Source organism: Balearica regulorum, chromosome 2 (assembly GCF_011004875.1).
Source record: "Balearica regulorum gibbericeps isolate bBalReg1 chromosome 2, bBalReg1.pri, whole genome shotgun sequence".
Lineage (NCBI taxonomy): Eukaryota > Metazoa > Chordata > Aves > Gruiformes > Gruidae > Balearica > Balearica regulorum.
Genome location: NC_046185.1, coordinates 126,562,161 through 126,580,666, shown reverse-complemented (window position 1 = coordinate 126,580,666; position 18,506 = coordinate 126,562,161). Strand labels below are relative to the sequence as shown.

Below are 18,506 nucleotides of genomic sequence, written 5' to 3'. Positions count from 1 at the left end.
CCGAATGGCCTATGCAACCAATCAGCAACAGCACAAAATATTATCTATTTCATTTTGTGTGGTCATTCATTAACGTGTTAGAAACAATAAGCCAGCAAACATCTGCTAGGCCTTCATGCAAAGACTTCATGCCTTCAGGTGTCGCTTGAGCTAATATTTTTAAGAACTCTTAAAATAATAAAAATAAAATTAGTGTATGGACAGTACTTAAAACGAGAGCCTCAGCTCACTGAAGAGCACTGATTTGTAATGGAATAGGGAGGGATAGGGATGGAAAACATTGTTCAGATTCATGTTTAATCAGACCGAGTGCTTTTAATTAGCTGGAGAAGACGACTGTGAATATTTCTATTTAAGTAAGTGTTACTGCTCAGAGAAATACTTTCATCATAAGAAAATGATCAGCTCACTTGGCATAAATGAAGAACTCATTATTGGTGTCTTTTAACATATGATGTCTTTTAATATTGCATATTCAAAGAAGTAACAAGGAAGATGAGGCACCAGATAAATTTAAGCGTTTTTCTTTCTCTTTCTGTATTTTTTTTAAAGCTTGGGTAATAATTGAAGTATAATTAGAGAACTTTCCTAAGATCTGGATCTATTTAATTGATTTAAGCATGACTACACAGAAGATTAATTTCAGTTGTTGGTGTTTTTAAATCACATGAAGACATTGTTCTGACTCTGTTCTTTTTAAGCTGCTTATAAAAGAGTATTAGAAATGTGATCAACACAAGACTCAAGTATCAATGTGATATTGACATTAAAAATTAAAGTTGAGGATATTACTGAATTATGTTTTGACTTTCAATGAAATGATACTCTCTACAACAGTTCTGTTGCAAAATATTTTGTAAATCTGCAAAGAATATGCAATTAATGTCTCTAGAGACCTTTTTTAAGAGAGTCTGAGAAATAAAACTTTCATCTAGGACCAAATGTATTATCAAAATTGAATTTTTGGAAAAGTAGGTCTTTTTAAAATAAACTGTGGGGTGGTCCTGATGATGTTAGTATTTATATTAAAATCAGTTCTCTGTCAAAGACACAGAGAAGGGAAAAATCCTAGAAATACTGTAATTGTAATACTGGGGATCCCTTATAGGAATATTTATACTGTTACTCTTAGAATGTTTCCATATTTCCCTGGACAAATTATATTGTATGGATATTTTTTCTAATTAAATCAGTTTTCTGATCCCCTTTACTGCATTAATTTGACTTCAGGAAATCTTTTCCCCATATTATTTGGGGACTAAAAATATTGAGTTATCACATATTTTCTGCTAAGTAAAAATATGTATTACCAGAAGGGATGTAAGCCCAGCACATGCGATGATGCTGCGGTGGTGACTGTCCATGGCCAGAGTCTGTCCCGTGTTAAATTCAATGTTGCTCATCTCTGTTTTATTCCAGGCCAAATTGTCTTGAATAGCTTTGCATTTCCTATGTACGCACAGGAGTAACTTGTTAGCCTTCTGTCTGCGTGAAGATGCTCTTCCCCACCAAAGATGGGATATAAAAGGATCCTCTGCCAGTGGGGATATAAGGCTGAGGAAGTGGTTTCAGGATGAATTTAAGCCTATTTAAATCCCTGGGGTCACTGAGAGAGGTTGTCCCTCCCTCTGATTTATCCTTCAGCCATTCATTGCTGTCCCACTCTGTGTCAGCACAGGGCTTGTCAGTTCAGGGACCTGCTTCAGCTGAAAAAAACACCTTTTTTTTTCTGCGGTCAGATTAATTTTCAGTCCAGCTGCACAGCTGCCTGAGCACTGATGCCAGCACAAACAAGGGAGCTGAAGCACACGATCACAGACAATGGGGAGGGCAGGACTGCTGCTTTCAGTAGCAGTAAATAAAGTGAAGTTACTCATGAAACTGCAGCCTGTGTGTGAGACAGAGACTAAACCAAGATTACAGATTTGGTTTTTTCAAATCCTTGAACTTGTGGGTAATCCAAAGTGAGCAGAACTGGGTAAAATTTGCCATTTGTTCCTTTTTTTTTTTTTAACTGAAATTTTTTTTTCAATAAACCAGATTGTTTTGCTGGAAAATATATATATATTTTTATTTCTTTTGCTTGTCTTAATGAATTAAGAGCTTTTTTTTTTTTCTGGAAGTGTATTAACTTGGTGTTAAGGAAGGATTTCAGTTACTCATTCTTAAATACCTTCATAAGTGATTGTTCGCCCTCTCCTCCCCCCTTCATAAAGGAGCTTTATATCTTCATGCTACAACTGGAAATGAGACGTAGTGAAATTAATTGACACTTCTGCCCCGTTTGATGACCCAGGAGCCTGTGACAGTCAGGATCTGAACCCAGATCTCTCAGCTTTCCATCAGACTGGTATGAATACAGCCAAGGACCCTAAGGCCAGAACACGTCCCTAGAACAGATTGCCCCCAGCTTTTTCCAGAAACTATCATGTAAACCTTTCGCAGCAAACTGGCCATAGTTCTCCCCACTGCTTTAGTTCCAGCGTAGATAGATGTTCCTCTGTTCAGCACTGACCCCAGGACTTCGTTAGGCAGCAGCACTCCTGGGCTCCAAACATGCTTCTCTTCAGTTTCCCTCACTTGGGAGAATTACGGTCTGTATTAGAAAAATTAATTAACGATTTGAGAGGAAATTTCAAATTTAGATGTTACCCACAGTGAGGAGAACAAAATTAACTCATTTAATGTCAGGCCTTCCATTAAGTATATAATTAGCCTCCTGGCACTTGAAAAGAATTTAATATGGATATACATTTTAGGTCCAGAAAATTGTGTGACCTTTAGCTGGGTGAAGTGGGGCCTTCTGCCTTTGTTTTTAATCTTGAGCTGCAAGGTGCAGTTTACTAGAGGCACAAAGGACTGTCTGAGAGTATTGCAATTACGAGAGATTAAAGGGAAAATGAAGCAACTGGGGAGATTAAGAGGGTCACTCAGGCAGGACTTGTGTCTCATCAGCCTAGTGTGAGAAAATAAATAATTTTGTTCTTTACTGCAGCATTGTCTGTCTTTCTTTCTTTCTTTCTTTCTTTCCTTCTTTCTTTCTTTCTTTCTTTTTCTTTCTCTGGTTTCTCTGAGGATAAAGTAGACGAGTTCTATAAGCCTTTAGTTGGGTAATGGCTGTGCAGTGTACACTGGGCAAAGACTCCCTCCTATGGACAAAATTATTTCTCAGTATGTTTGGATCGCTGTGGTTGACAATCGCCCCGTGCTTGTGTGACCTGTGAGAAGAACCAACTCTCAGGATTACCCTGAACATCATTAACGGAGATACAGGGAACTAGGTAGCACAAGTACACTTAGAGTTATTTCTTTAACTGATAGGTTAAAATTGAAATTGATGTATGTAACTCCCCCTACATTTATGTGATTAGAGCAGATGTGCACGGTTGACCATCTAATACTGGCTTTAGTCATACAAATTGAGTGGCCACAAGTGAGCTAATGCTGTCCTGAATTACACCCCTTTAACTCCATTTGAAGGCATGGGCTGTAAGAATCAACACTAGAATTTATTTCACTTTTATAGTATAGGAATAGCTTGACATACAGTATCAGGGTATTAAGCCTTTTAAATATGAATTGTGTGGTCTGTAACAAAGCATTTTAACTTTTTAAAACATTGTAGCAGGTTTGTTTGGGGTTTTTTTTGTAATCTCAAACTATACCTCTAGTTGGAGTCTGAGAATACATGGGTATTTCTCTGAAGTGTTACAAAGCTTCTGCAGAATTCAAAACCAACCAGGCGTCCTTCTGGACACACTCTGCAAGGCATGCTTCGCTTACTGGGCTGGAGCCAACTCAAAAAGGGTTTCCTGCGTTGGGTGCTGTCATTTCTGGAATCTGACTTTGAAGGTCAGAATAACACATATGCATTTGGGTTAGTAATTAAGCAGTCATTAAAGAGCTTTCTTGAATCATGACCTAATAGTCTAATTTGGGAAGTGCTGGGCAACCACACCTTGGCCTCAAAGGTATTTGTGAGGTCTTCACATAAAAATGTCTAATATAGTTACTCAAAACCCCGGGCCTCTTAAATGAGAGATTGGTTTGGTCGTTTGAGCCTGAACTTGCTTGTTAATGACAGCTTGTATATTTGTCAACATTCTTGAAGCACATTTTTGGGAATCAGAATAATTTCCTTTTGCTAGTTACTGTTGGTTGATGGCAGCCGGGAATTCTGTAACATAAAACCACAACTTCTGTCTGTCCTTGAGGTGTGCTCCATTTTCTGGGAGGGAATTTTCCTCACCAGAATTTGCTGTTACCAATGGGGACATAGCAGTGTCACACAACTGTTCCAGTTCAACTAGATTGGACTCACATAATGGTATTAAGTTTTTTACCCATCGTTTCTCAAGGAGAATACATCAACATCTTATTTTGCTGTAATGCAGAAACTCATTGAATTACATGATGCTTGGGTTTATTCCTGGAATTTTTAACATGCAAAATTTCTGTATTCAAAATAAGTAGGATATGTACACTGTGGAGAGAAGATACTTAACAGAAGAGGTTTCAGTCTGAAATCAATTGAAGGTACTTGTGATTTCTTCTGCCTTCTGGTTGGCTTATATTAAACTGCTAGAAGCTTGAAAGTAACATTTATTTTCCAACAGTTTTTTTCTTTTGCATTCCAGAAGCCCTTCTCCCCTTGCAGCTCTTCTTTCTAAAGGCATGTAAATTTGCACAGCCTTCCTGTTTACCTCTTCTTCTTCATCTTGTCCACAGTTGTGACGGCCCCTTTTAGGAAGAGAAACAGTTGAGCTATACCCCCTCTGCTGGCAAGCATGTACATGCATTCAACTAAACAAAGGACAAAACTGTGTTTGCAGAGTTTAATTTTTGTTGAAATCAGGACAGAGTTCTTTCCAGTCTTGTTGAAAGCAGGACTGCAACACATGGTGGATGTTTTTAATCTCTAAGAGGAAAATCTGAATACCGGAAGATGTTCCAGACATCATACAGTTTACCACGAGCCTGTACTGCCAGCTTGCTGGTATTCAGCAGGAATAATATTCAACCTAACGTTGGCATAATAGGTCTTGTATGAGAATTTTTGCTGCTATTTTTGTTATCACCATAGTCTATGTTTCATATTGCAGCCTGTAGCACAAGAGGAAGAGCGGGTGAACTTGTGCATATCAGAACTCTTTCCCCTTTTTCATGCCATTATTCTGCCCTTAGATGCAGGCAGAAAGTCTTGGGAAGAGCTAACTGGTGCAGGAATCTCTGAAGCATAAGGTCTCAATAAGCCTTCCTCCATATGGAGAGAATTTGAGTCCACACTTACATGGAATGAGGAAATTAGTTGAATTTAAGTGATCAAATGGTACATAATTAAAGTTTTCTCATATTCGGTGTTTCTTTTTTTTATTTTTTTGTGCTTCTGTTATTAGATACCTGATAGGCAATGTCTGAGCACACAAATCAGTTTGCATCAGCACAGGAAAAAAATGTCAAGCTCCTTCTAGAATTTGTTTTTCAGGGGATGAGTTTCAAATAGCATGAAGGAAGTTCAGGGTTTGATGACTTTTGACACAGCAATTATCAATAGCATGAAACTGGTAAAAGAGTGTGTTTCAATGTCAAGCTCTCAGATGTTTTCTTTGATACATTTTGTCAGTTTGAAGGTAAAATCAGAGATCTTAGTTAAACACAATGTAATTGGAATATATATAACATAATTCCACAAGAGGATAGTGGTTTAAAAGTAGAACATACTTGGGAAGTCAAGTACTTGGCAGCGTTCCTTTCACAGAGTTAGGACTATGACACATACATACAAAAATCGTGAAACTGCAAAGTCAGCATTAATCAGCTCTAACAACTGCATTTCCTGATTTGATATGGCTTTGTTGATATGTGACAAACTTACTATATTTCAGATGCAAAGTTTTTGTGCTTTAAAGGTCAAATGTTTCAAATATATTGCATTCCTAATCAACAATGCATTTCATTTGCCAGCTGGAAATTTACTTTGACTTTGTATGTTAGAGAAGGGAAATGGGTATGAGCTGTTTTTTGGCACACTACCATAGTTAGGAACAAGTAAAATAAGGAAGAAGAATGAACTGACTCATTTCTTGCTCCACAAAATTATTAAGTACGGACAAGAAGATTGTATTTGTCAACTCCTCTGTGTATGTGACAAATGCTAAACACATTAACTCAGCAAATACACACTTTCAGCAAATAGGTAATTCTAGCTGCTGATGCCTAGGTCATGTATTTGCTTGTCAGCAAGCAGAAACCATTGAAGAGGTAATGTGAAATCTTAAATAAAAACAGGTGCATCTTCTTTTACAGCCTTTTATTTTTTGCCTAAAAGGGGAGCTGTCACAGCATCTGCTCAGTGGCCAGTCCTGCTCACTCTAGAGGCTGCATTAATGTAGTGGAGCCAACTGGCCGTGCTGATATTTATTTAAAGAAAACCATCAGGATACACAAAACCAACTTATCTGAAAAGGAGTCTGAGGTAACATGTGTTCTGAAGAGGTAATGCATATGTAAAATACAAAATAGTTGTACTGATTTTAGAAACAATACATGGAAGAACCTCTCCCTCCATAGCCACAGATCTGACATGTTTGCCTCACTATCAGTGGATGTGCATGATGGTCTGACATAGAACAGGAGACAATATGGTTGTCTTTCTCAAATGCCCACTTCAGATGGTAGAGAGGCTTTTTTAAACTACAGAAGGAAAATTTTAAAAGCATTTTCTTCAAGATGCATCTTTTTAAGAAAGTTAACATCATTTAAAAAATAGTAAATTCTATCTGCAGTCTAGTCCAAGCATATAATCCATATGTGGATCTTGCCAGCATGCATACTTAGCTAAGAGTGAATGAATATGATACAGCAAAATCTTATTTAGACTAGTGAATAAACACCTTATTTCCTGTTCACATACCAAGTTATTCTTGATGAATGTGAATGTGAATATATATTACCAGGACAAATTCAGCTGGTCCTGTATGTTTAGACATGTTGTTCTCTTTAGATGCATCTGTGCCAATACAGCGCTGTATTGCAACTTTTTAGTGGTGATCTCTGGATAGCAAATTATTTGGGAAGCTGAATGAAACCTCCAGGCCATAAACAAGGTGTCATATCCTCATGAGTTTTTAATGTGACATTGCCAACATTTTTTTAGAAGTCCTGCCTCACTATACTTTAGCTCTGCAGCGTGCAGAGCTGCAGAATAGCGACGATAGTAGTGTTCATTGGTCATCACATCTTCAGCTATGTCAGGCAATTAGACCAGAGTCAGTGTGACACCACTGTGACATACCAGTTGTTTAAATTAGGCTTTTTCCTCTTGACTTTGAGAAATTCCATAGCAATCACCCTCATGGTAGTTGTATTTGGTTCTGTGACAGCCGGAATAAATGTTGCCAAGTATCTGCTGAGCTGCATAGATCAGTACACAACCCATTTCTTGCTAATTTATGAGGTCACAAAAATCTTTTGCTTTCTGCAGATTGACCAAGTGCAGACCCGAGGTGTTTGCTGAGATATGAATAAGCTGGTTGACTGACTTTGATCAGCTATGTCTTTTTCCTCATCTTGTAATGAAACATTTTCATTCTCTAACTTTGCATGATGTTTGGAGATGCAGAGGTTTTACCTGCCACTTTTCATTCCCTTCCATTCTGTGGCCTTCTCTGAAGAGAGGAAGCCTTTTGTAAGGTTTTCGCTAAGGGGAAAATGTCTTTTGCATTGAACCTGCGAGAAATTATTTTATTCTTGGTTTTGTGGTAGTGTGTGCGTGTTTCTTTACATCGGATCACATTCTGACACTATTGGTCTGGGTACCCATACAGAGTTTTGTGTAATTATCTTTATCCTGCTGTTTACATTTTTACTCCATTGTGGTCTTTCTTACAAATCCACTTTCAAGATTTCAAAAAGTTATTTCTGCAGTCCTTTATTTTCCTAATGATCTTACTGAGCCAAGTTTAATCCTTAAGTAAGCTAGTACAACTCCACTGAAGTCAGTGAATTATATCATGACAATGTTTGGCCCATTACTTTAATTTATGAGAGGTTTTTTACATATGCATGTATTAAAAGCTGTTTTTTTCATTTTGCTACAAGCACCTCTAGTTGGTACTGGTAAATTATTGGAAGAGTATATATTCTGATAAGAACACACTGGGAAACATAAAGAAAAGTAGGTGTTTATTCTAGTGAAAATGAAATCTTAGAAATGTGTATATCCTCATAGAGTATGATGTGTTATGATTGTCCAGTTTATTTTTTAATATAGAGCAAAATGATTGGATTGGAAGGGACCTTTAAAGATCATCTAGTCAAACCCTTGGACTAGGGGACATGGGCAGGGCCATCTTTCACCAGATTAGGTTGCTCAAAGCCCCATCCAACCTGGCCTTGAACACTTCCAGGGAGGGGGCATCCAGAGCTTCTCTGGACAACTTATTCCAGTGTCTCACCACCTTCATTAAAAAAATTCTTTCTTATATCCAATCTACATCTGTCTTCTTTCAGTTTAAAACCATTGTCCCTTGTCCTGTCATGACATGCCCTGGTAAAAAAATCTCTCTCCATCTTTCTTATAAGCCTCCTTTAAGTATTGAAATGCCCCCCGGAGCCTTCTTTTCTCCAGGCTGAACAACCCCAACTCTCTCAGCCTGTCTTCACAGGAGAGGTGCTCCAGCCCCCTGATCAACTTCATGGCCCTCCTCTGGACTCACTCCAACAGCTCCATGTCTTTCTTGTACTGAGGACCCCAGAGCTGGACGCAGTACTCCAGGTGGGGTCTCACGAGAGCAGAGTTGAGGGGAAGAACTACCTCCCTCGACCTGCTGGCCACGCTTCTTTTGATGCAGCTCAGGATACGGTTGGCCTTCTGGGCTGTGAGCGCACACTGCCAGCTCATGTCCAATTTTGCATCCACCAATATCCCCACGTCCTTCTCCACAGGGCTGCTGTCAATCCATTCATACCCTAATATGTATTACTATTGGGGATTGCCCCAACCCATGTGCAGGACCTTGTACTTGGCCTTGTTGAACTTCATGAGGCTTACATGGGCCCACTCCTTGATCCTGTCAAGGTCCCTCTGGCTGGCATCCCTTCCCTCAAGCATACCAACTGCACCACTCAGCTTGGGGCCATCTGCAATCTTGCTGAGACTGCGCTCAATCCCACTATGTCTTTGATGAAGATACTGAATAGTATTGGTCCCAGTACAGACCCTTGAGGAATAGGTACTGCCCAATTTAAGTGAGAAGAACAGAGCATGTAAAAACCTTTTTAAAAGATAAAGAATTAAAACTTTCTTCAGTTGAGACTTCACAGTTACTTTAAATGGTATAGTATACCTACCAACAAAACTTACCTTATCAACACCCGGCAGTTTTCTGTGAGAGTATTTTCCAGCTCCTGGATGCACGCAGTCAACTGGTCGTCTTCATTTCAGGTTACCTTTTCCCTGGAGCAGATTAAGTTGTGCAGAACTCCTTTTAATGTTCCTTTGAAAGACAGCCTGGGTGACATTTTGGCATTGTCAGTCTATCTAGTCTGCAAGCCTCTGTGTAGGCTACAAAATCATGCAATTCCTTCTTTGTTGACTGAACCTCCTGGCCATACCTTCATGCAGAAGAAACGTTTTAAGTGTAAACACAGTTTCTAAACAGTCAGGTATCTTCTACTATTCAAAAAAGGTTTTTCCCTTAATATATGTGAAGTTACTCTTAATTCATAATTTATATTGCCATCTGTTCTGAAGAAAAAATGTTGATTTTTTAAGTATGTGGGTGTTTTACGTTACTTTCTTGCTCTGGTTGCATTCATGTGGTTATAGAAGACAAGTGTGATCCCTGTGATAATGGATGTATTATCCTAAGCTCTGTTATTAAGAGAATTTATTCTGTGCATCAGTTTTCATATCTCTTAAAACGGACAAAAAATCACAGAGCTGCAGAGTCCTTATATGAAAGATGTTGTATTATTCATTAAGGGAAAATTGCCAATTAAAGCATATTACAAATGGTTACACTCTAAATAGTGTTTATTCTACTCACTGACAGAGATTTTGCACACCCAGCTTAGAGTATATAGATTCCTTATAATCAGTGAATCTGACTGAACGGTGGGCTGAGGTGTTCTACTCATTAGAGGTACCACAGTCTGTTTTCTCATTTTCCTTTCCCTGCAGGATATGTTGCAACGAGGCTGAACTTAGTTCTGTAGTTAAAAGAGTCGGTTACGACAGGCAGCCACTAACACACCAAGGTGTTGTGGTGAGGAGGTTAGGTCCCTTCACCTCAAACTCTAGAACCTGTTTTCCACTGTTGCGTGGTGCGGCAGATGTTCAACGCAGGACATCCTGGTTTTCAACTTCTACTTTACAGATTAAAACCTGATTGTAACGTTCCCCTGAGCTGATAACAAGCCTTGTATTCTATGTCTGCTGTTGGTACTGATCTCATGCTCTGTACCCACAAAAAGCAACAACACTCCCTGAAAATCCAACACGAAACTGGAGGACTTGTTCTGAAATATTCCATCCTTGGATAATTGAGTTTATTCATTGCTCAACAAACTAAATAGGGCTTGCTTATTAGTGCCTCCTGGTAGTGTACTGGCTGAAAAATAACGCTATAAAAGAAATGTATTTCAATTCCTGGAATACAACTTTTCACTTTGCTGTCAAAACCGGCAAGCTGCAGCTTAGAAGCGTGGGTCCTGAGAAGCATGTCCTTAAGTAGCTTTATGTGCACAAAACATTGTTCTTCACGTCCATATGTATTTTTGGTACTAGGTCCTAACATTTTGTAAGACCTGAAGATAATTAATGACTCCTCTTTATAGTACGGTGAATATTTTCGTTGGCGTCACCCGGTAGAAAGTATTTGCAGCAACATGTTATTAAGTTTTAAATATTGTAGAGCAATGACTGCAAGCTGTGCTACATGTGACTGCAGAGAAGTAACTTTATAAAACTATTCCCTAACACCCAGTCGTAGATCTTCTCCTCGGCAGTGGTGGGAAGCCCACAGCGAAGGACTGGGCATTGCTCTGCACCTTTCCCTTTTTTCTTCTGTGTGCCTGTATAAGTAATGTTACTGAATGAACAAAGAACGTCTTAAGCGTGGGTTGTCAAAGGGCTTGAAAATCTATTTGGCAAGGGAAGGGCTGCCCACCCCCACACCCCGGTCAGGAGTTTCTGGTTCTGGATCAGCCGCTGATAAGGAGGTCTGGAAGTATTTTAATGAAGCAAAGTCTTTTGTTTAAGATGCTAAAAAAAATCATTTTGAATGTATATTTGGGTATGCATTTTTTTAATGTTTATTTTTGGGCATCTGTGGTGGCTAGCATAACAGAAACCCCCCTGAGAAAATAATATCAATGGCATGTAAATACATTTTCTGAAATTTGGAAGTAATTATAAACCACGGAGCAAGAATATTATGGTGAGTTTCACTACAACCACCTGAACATGGAGTAAGAGTTACAAGGCCACTTCTGCTCCTGATGTGATTACGGGAGTAATAAGTTAAAGTGTCAGCTGAAGCCCCAAACCACTTGAATTTTATTTGATTCATTAGTAGTGTATTAAACTGAGAAATGTATTTTGGTATTGAAATGTACACTAGGTAGCTATAACAAGTATGCCAATGCCATATGTAATGAATAACTGTAATGTTTTATAGCCCACAAATGAAAAATACCTGTGGCTATTATAGGGAAACAGAGATGAAAGGGATGAAAAAAGTACCTGAATTTTTGGACAAGAGATATTTCAATACAAAACTTTTAATTAACATTGTTGAGAAATCCTAATTTGCCTAAATTGATAACCATAATTTGAAATTGTATTTGTGTCAGTGTCATCTAACTTGCACTAAATCTCTTCTGTCATTTTTTTGAAATACTTGAAAGTTCGGACATAAAATTATTTATACAATAAGATGTATGGGCTTCTGAGTGTTACAAATACTTCAGATAAATTCTCCAAAGCTTGCAAAGTGAGAAGTTGCTTTTTGCAGTCTTTCCTCAATTTGCGAAGTAAAATATATTTACTAGTTTTACGAAGTCAAAGAGGAGTAAAATAAGACAGCAATGTCAATGTAAGAGTAGTAGCTGTTGCTGTTGCTAATACGGCTCCATTTGCAAAAAATAAAATTAGCTTTAAACCACTCTTACTTCCCACTGTTTATACTGGTTTGTTTACCACAAAAAAACTCTGGACAATGGCAGATAGATTTTTGGAAGACACCCCATGTGTAATTGCTATTTGTAAATATTATGATTCTGTATTTAGACGCAGTATTTACAGTCACATCCAAGGAGGCAACTGGCTGCTCACATTTGTGAACACCTCTTATTCACACAATCATGTTTTTGAGGAAGATAAATTTACTTTACCTGTCAGTTTGCCAGGACCTCGGTTTCCTGATTTTCAGCAAAAAGGATATTTCTTTGCTCTGGATTTTTTAGGAGGGAGTGACTGGGGAGCAGGGGTGGGTTTCTGAAAGGGCATGTGATTTTTAGGCATTGTTTTTATTTGTGTAGTCTCTGCTGTGGTAGTACAGCAAGCCAGAGCACTGGATTGGCATACTGTTGAAGTTTAAAAAAAAAAAAAAAAAACAAAAACCAAACCAACCAAACAAAAAAAACCTACCAGAAAGTTAACCTTGAAGCCAGACTGATTATCTTTCTTTCAATTTACTAATTCATTTTCTTGTTTCTAGTGCTACTGAGTTTAACCCTTTTCCTCTGCAGTGAAAACACTCACGTAAAAGTGTTGCAATTTTTTTTAATTGTAGTAAGACTTGAGTCCTGAACTCAACAGTAATCATTATTAGTGATGCAATTACTTGAAAATAAGTAGAAAATGCAAATGAAAATAGAAATAGTCTTTAAATAGAGAATATTTGCTTATGAAGGAACATACGCCAAAAATGTAACAAATCTAGATTTGTCAAGCAAGTTAATAAACTGCCCAAATTACTGCGTTCTCTTATTTCACACAGGAACTGACATTTCAGTTCTGAATGTCAGAGAAGTGATAGGACTGGAAGTCAGCCGACAAGTTTGGTTCATATTTTTGTGTGATTCTAAAATATTGCTGTAATGGAAAAACCTTGATCAAAGCTTGGTGGTTGCAGGGCCTGCAGCACCATTCACTGCTTTTTGATTTGGGAGGTTTGGGGTGGGGTTTTTTTGATGATCTGAGGATACACTTTTAGAATCTGTTTCCTAACATGATAAACTGAAAACAATTTAAAGTAGGTCAACATAAATTTGAATGTACAAATGCACACACAAGACTTTTTTTTTTAACAAGACTCAGTAAAAATAGGAGATTTTAAAATTGCAAGCATGACTGCATGCACATTTTATTTGCTTATAAGTGGCTCGTAAGTGCTCTTTTTTGTGCATTTCAACGTATTGAAGTCAGTGGGAGTTTTATCACTGGCATCACTGAACACCGGATCAACTTTGGGTGCACTGGATTGAGCCTTCGCTTCCCAGGAAAGTTGACTGTCACTGACAGCTTCTCTGCGTCGGGGTTGAATGCACCTAGTTTGGTAAAGAAACATGTACATCACTTTGGTATCTTTAGGAAAAGCTAAGTAATGTATCCCATAAGGGAAATAATAGTGTTCATGTACTAAATGCTGCTGAGCTGACTACTTCATTGTGTACATCATGTCTTGAGGTAATTCAAGATCAGTTGTGGACCCTGTGGTATCTCTATTACACAACAGTGTCTCTTGACACGAGTTAAAATCTACAGGAAATTTCTGTATTCTGACATTTTGCCTGTCATATTAGCCACATTTCGTACGGATGTTTGTTGGCGTGCCTGAGTGCCTTCGGCTGGGTGAGGGGGATGCTCTCCAGAGCACAGCTTCAGTCCTTCCATATGCTTTAAATACAGCATTTATGTATTTCGAGGGAACTGCACTAACTTGATAGTGTTGCCTGGGGGAGAAAGAAATGCTTTCATGCAAAGATTGTCATGGGCCATGGAGTGATAGCTGAAAGTAGCTGGCCTTATTAAGCAAAGTTCCTGGAGGTGTTTAAATGTCTATGTAGCTGTAAAATAGCCTTTCTTCAGTCCTGGGTTTTTTTCCCCCTTTTTCCCAGTTCTGTGTTTCAAGTTAATATATATATTGTTATATGTGAGCTTCTGTCTAGAAAAAGATTAGGAGCAAAGACTAAATCCCATTTGTGTTACTCATGTGGTTAGCTCGGTTGCTTTCAGTGTGTCTACTTGAACAAGTAAAATAAAAACAGATTTAATTTTAAATCCTTTTACTAACCGGCAGGGAAGCGTACTCATTGACCATAATAATACCTTAGCTGAATACTAGATGTCATCTATAAATGATACACATTTTTTAGTCATTAAGTCACATTAAGCAGTACTAAGTTTTGCCCTCAGCATAAGTAGTCTCTTGGAATTGCATCTGTCTCTTCAGTATGCAGAGAACATGAAAGGAAAATTGTGTTTTACCCTATTATCTAAGAAATTGCAAAGCTATGAAAAACAGATTACTATTAATAAACAAAATTTTCTTCAAAAGGCTATGCATACAGTTGTGAGGAAACAGCTGCTCTCCCTCCCAGAATATACAATTGGCAAGTACATTAATTTTAAAAAAGATTATTTTGAAGGCATCAAAACCAGCAAAAGTGCAGAAACTGTGACAAGAATACATATGCACACTGTTGTGATTCAATGTGATCTGACAGAGGAACGCTTTTTCATCTTAATACATGAAGTGGTATATTGAAATCTTTCTCAGGTGGCTAGATTTCTGTTAAATTATCACGAGCAGCACAAGCGAGCCATTGCTGAATTTGATCATATCCAAGTTACTTAAACAGCGATGTGGCTTGAAACATCTCCACCATGCCTTCCCTCTGTGTTAGAAAAAAAATCAGGACATTTTTCTGCTAAAACTATCACACTGAATATGATGGGCTTGAAAAGTACCTAACCGTTTGTTACAGTGATTAATACAGATACATTCCTAATTAACCTGTGAATAACGGGTGAAGACAGGCAGCTGTCTGGCATGTGTTCCCACAGCATTCTCAGGGCCTCAACCAAGAGCTAGCACGTGCAGCCAAAGAGTCTTTTCTCCTCCACCCAGTCAGAGTTGCCAGCGAGGCCGCAATCAGCAATGATATTCTTACGACTTGGGACATTTGTCCGCTAAGAAAAAGAATTTGTAAAAAACCTATTTCTTAGATGCAGACCACCAAAAAGCCTCCAAGTATGAACAATTTGGACAGAAGCCATCTAGGCTAGCACAGAACCAGAGACCACCAGATGAACATTTCTGTAGCTCATAGCCATTTACTCCAGCTGTTTGTTTTGAATGCACAAGACTTAAACAAGTGCGATTTGGATAATAAAGATAAGCAGTAATGCATGATAAAGATAAGTAATGTAACTCTGGTGTTCATAAGTTAAGCTACATGTTATTTTTGCATTGTGAATTTCAGCACGAATTCAGCGTAGTGTTCTGTGGTTCTCCTCGTGGTGGTAGCTCTGACTCAAAGACTGGTCATTTGTCACTTAATGCACACAACCAGTCATATTACGAGTGAATAAACAATGATGAGAGAAGGTATCACCGGCAGCTGAACTGGGGAGATGAGCTGGAACTGAAAATGGGAAAGAAAATAACACAAATGTAATTTTTATCATGCGAAAAAACATCTGTGTGAGTAAGGATTCCAAGTTGCTGTTTGCCAAGGAAATTATAATGGCAATTTCAGCTGTTGTTGGTATTATATCTTGATGTGGGGAACATACGGTGTGGTTATAAAAAAAACAGGTTGTGTGTATGTGAGGTTTAATACTTCTATGAGAGTCGTTGATTATGACTTACAGCTTAGAATGCTGGTTCTCCCTTACTAATTGAAAATATTGATTCTTCATTAGACAAGGCATCATTTCTAGAGTAGATCATGTGTGAGGCCTACAGCAGTTGAAGTGTTGCTTGAAACCTTGCAAGGGATTTTGTGGAGATCTGAGTTCCCCAACTCCAGCCCTGAGGTGAAGACTGCTTTCACGGGCAGGTACCTGCACACCGGTTGTTTGCCTTCCCATCCTGAGAATGCAGGCTGAGGACTTCCCCTTCCAGCCATATGCTTTCATTATGGCTTTCAAATGACAAGCGAGCATCCTTCTTTTCTTGAACTGATTTTGCCATCATCCTTCCCAGGATCACTTTCCATCTTTCCATCCTAATGCTTTTGAATAAAGCAAGGGTTGAAACTAAGACATTTATAGGATCAGAAGTGCTAATCCTGGGAGCACAGTGGAGGTCTGTGTACTGAAAAGAAAATAGCCTCAGTTGTCCCAAATAAACTCACCTTTACTGAAAAGCACATTGGAACGACCCTGTTCTTGTAGTGAAGTCTGCGGCATGACCAGTTTCTGGAACTGTTGCAGCAAGGTCGCTTGGTAACTCCAGGTCTGACTTTGAGAGGATTTCCAGCAACCTCATCATAGAAAGCTCGGTCCTACGTAAGCCCCTTCCTAACCTCAGCCCCAGAGGCTCTCTCAAAAGGGAAAAATTATCCTGATAGAAAAATGAGAAATTTCCATACATTTTATTTTCTGTTTACCCTGTCACAGATCCAGATAAGTCCCCCATCCCAAAGGAGTACATTAAAAACTCTTAACAATATTCTACTGAAGTAGAAGCAGCCATGTGACCAGGTTCCAGTCTCACAAAAACACTCCCCAAGAATCTGCCAGATCCACATTTATTTCGACCAGTCAATCAAGTGGTATAAATTGCTCAGTCCTCACAGCCACTGCAAAGAAAATTGCCTATAAACAGTGTTTTCTTCTGATAAGTCAGAATGTGGCCTGCAATGGGGCCAATCAGTCTCAATCAAAAGTTGAGACATTTTAAGGTTTCTTTCACCTTGGACCTGTGGCTGGTCTCCATATTGGAAGTAAGAGAATAATTTCAAATGAACAACAAATGTTGTGAGAAGTGTCTGTTTGCTAGCAGTTTCCAAGTGTTTTCTTCTGTTTACCAGAGATCTGGAGAAATAAGACAGCCCTTTAACTAAATTGACTAAATAAAAGGAATCTGCTTTTGAAGTATATGGATTTCAGAATCAAATTTCCTTTTTCTGTGCCTGTTGGCTTTATAGGCTTGTTTACTCAGGAGGAAATGACTTGTTTTATAATGTGTTTAACATCATGTTAGTTAATCTATGCCATAATATAGAGTTGTTTCCTTGTGTAAGCAAGCTTTTCACGTGTAAGCATGTGTGAATCTCTCACTGGAATGAGGCGAGTCTGTATCCAAGGCTGTTCCTCTGTTTACAGGATGGACAGAAGAGGAGACTTGTTGGTTACACAGCTGTATTGTATGTCTGAGATATCTCTCTCTCTGTAAATACTAACAACTTTAATTCTTCTTCTCATTGTGTTCCTTCGTTAATATTTTGGGAGTGTTTTGCAAGCAGCTTATATAGAAGTCTAAAGAAGCTGAAGTCTCTAAAACATCACAAAAGGAAATCTTAGAATCGGGCCACTTCAGAAAAAAAAAAAAAAAAACAAACTACAAAATTGTTCTTGTTGCATAAGGTTTCAAAATTTCCAAGTTGCTATTTAAACTGTCTGTAGATGGGATTATTAAAGATGACAGTCTTGAACAAATCAAACCTCTTTATAGGCAGTTTGATAAATCATTTCCAAGTAAGGGAAAGATACAATGACTAGAGGTTATACAGAACCAGCTTTCTGAGGAACAGAGAATATACAGTCATTGAAAAACATTACTGCCTTGCTTATGGTATTCATAATAATCATGTATGTGTACATATATTAGAAATAACCCTGTATAAATCGTTCTCAATTATTGAAATGACTGACTACTGCAGAATATCTTTACACTACTATTTCTTAAAATAAGATACTGTAGAGATCTTTTTTGGATAAGACTTAAAAAAATTCTTACATGAAATCATGAGTCCATCACCAGAAAGTGAAGGAGACATAGTTGAAGGTCAGCTGATCCATTCACCGCTAGTACATTGTGGTGCATTTTTTTTTTCATTTTTCATAATTTCTGATGAAGAGCAGGAGTTTGGAATCATTTTTTTGTAAGTGATCAAATCAACATATCAAATGAACTTCCAATCCCAAGCTTTCAGTATCTTGCACCCATTCATGACAAGTCTTTCTAGTCTGTTTGAGCTGGTCTGCTTTAGCCCTGTCTACCTTTCTTTCCTGTGTTGCCTCTAAGGTTTCCCACAGAAACAAAGTCATCAATGCTGTTTTAAAGAATGCTTTCTTCCCTACTACACCTCTTAAATCTTCCAGCTGCTATGGGATTTCTGTGCTATCTGTCCGCACTCAGTCACCTCATCCTTTTAAATTAGATTTAGAATTTAAAAATACAGTGCCTGATGGTGCCACCCCACTGTTGTGTGTCATGTTTTCTGTTTAACTTAGAAAAGATAGAATGGTAAATGTTGTGGGTAAGGGG

At 38.3% G+C, this 18,506-nt stretch overlaps 1 protein-coding gene across 1 annotated transcript in view; it reads left to right on the top strand.

The window, feature by feature from the left end:
- Positions 1–18,506, top strand: part of LOC104636205 (ubiquitin-conjugating enzyme E2 E2) — a 215,183-nt gene that overhangs the window by 149,396 nt on the left and 47,281 nt on the right. The window lies entirely within an intron of this gene.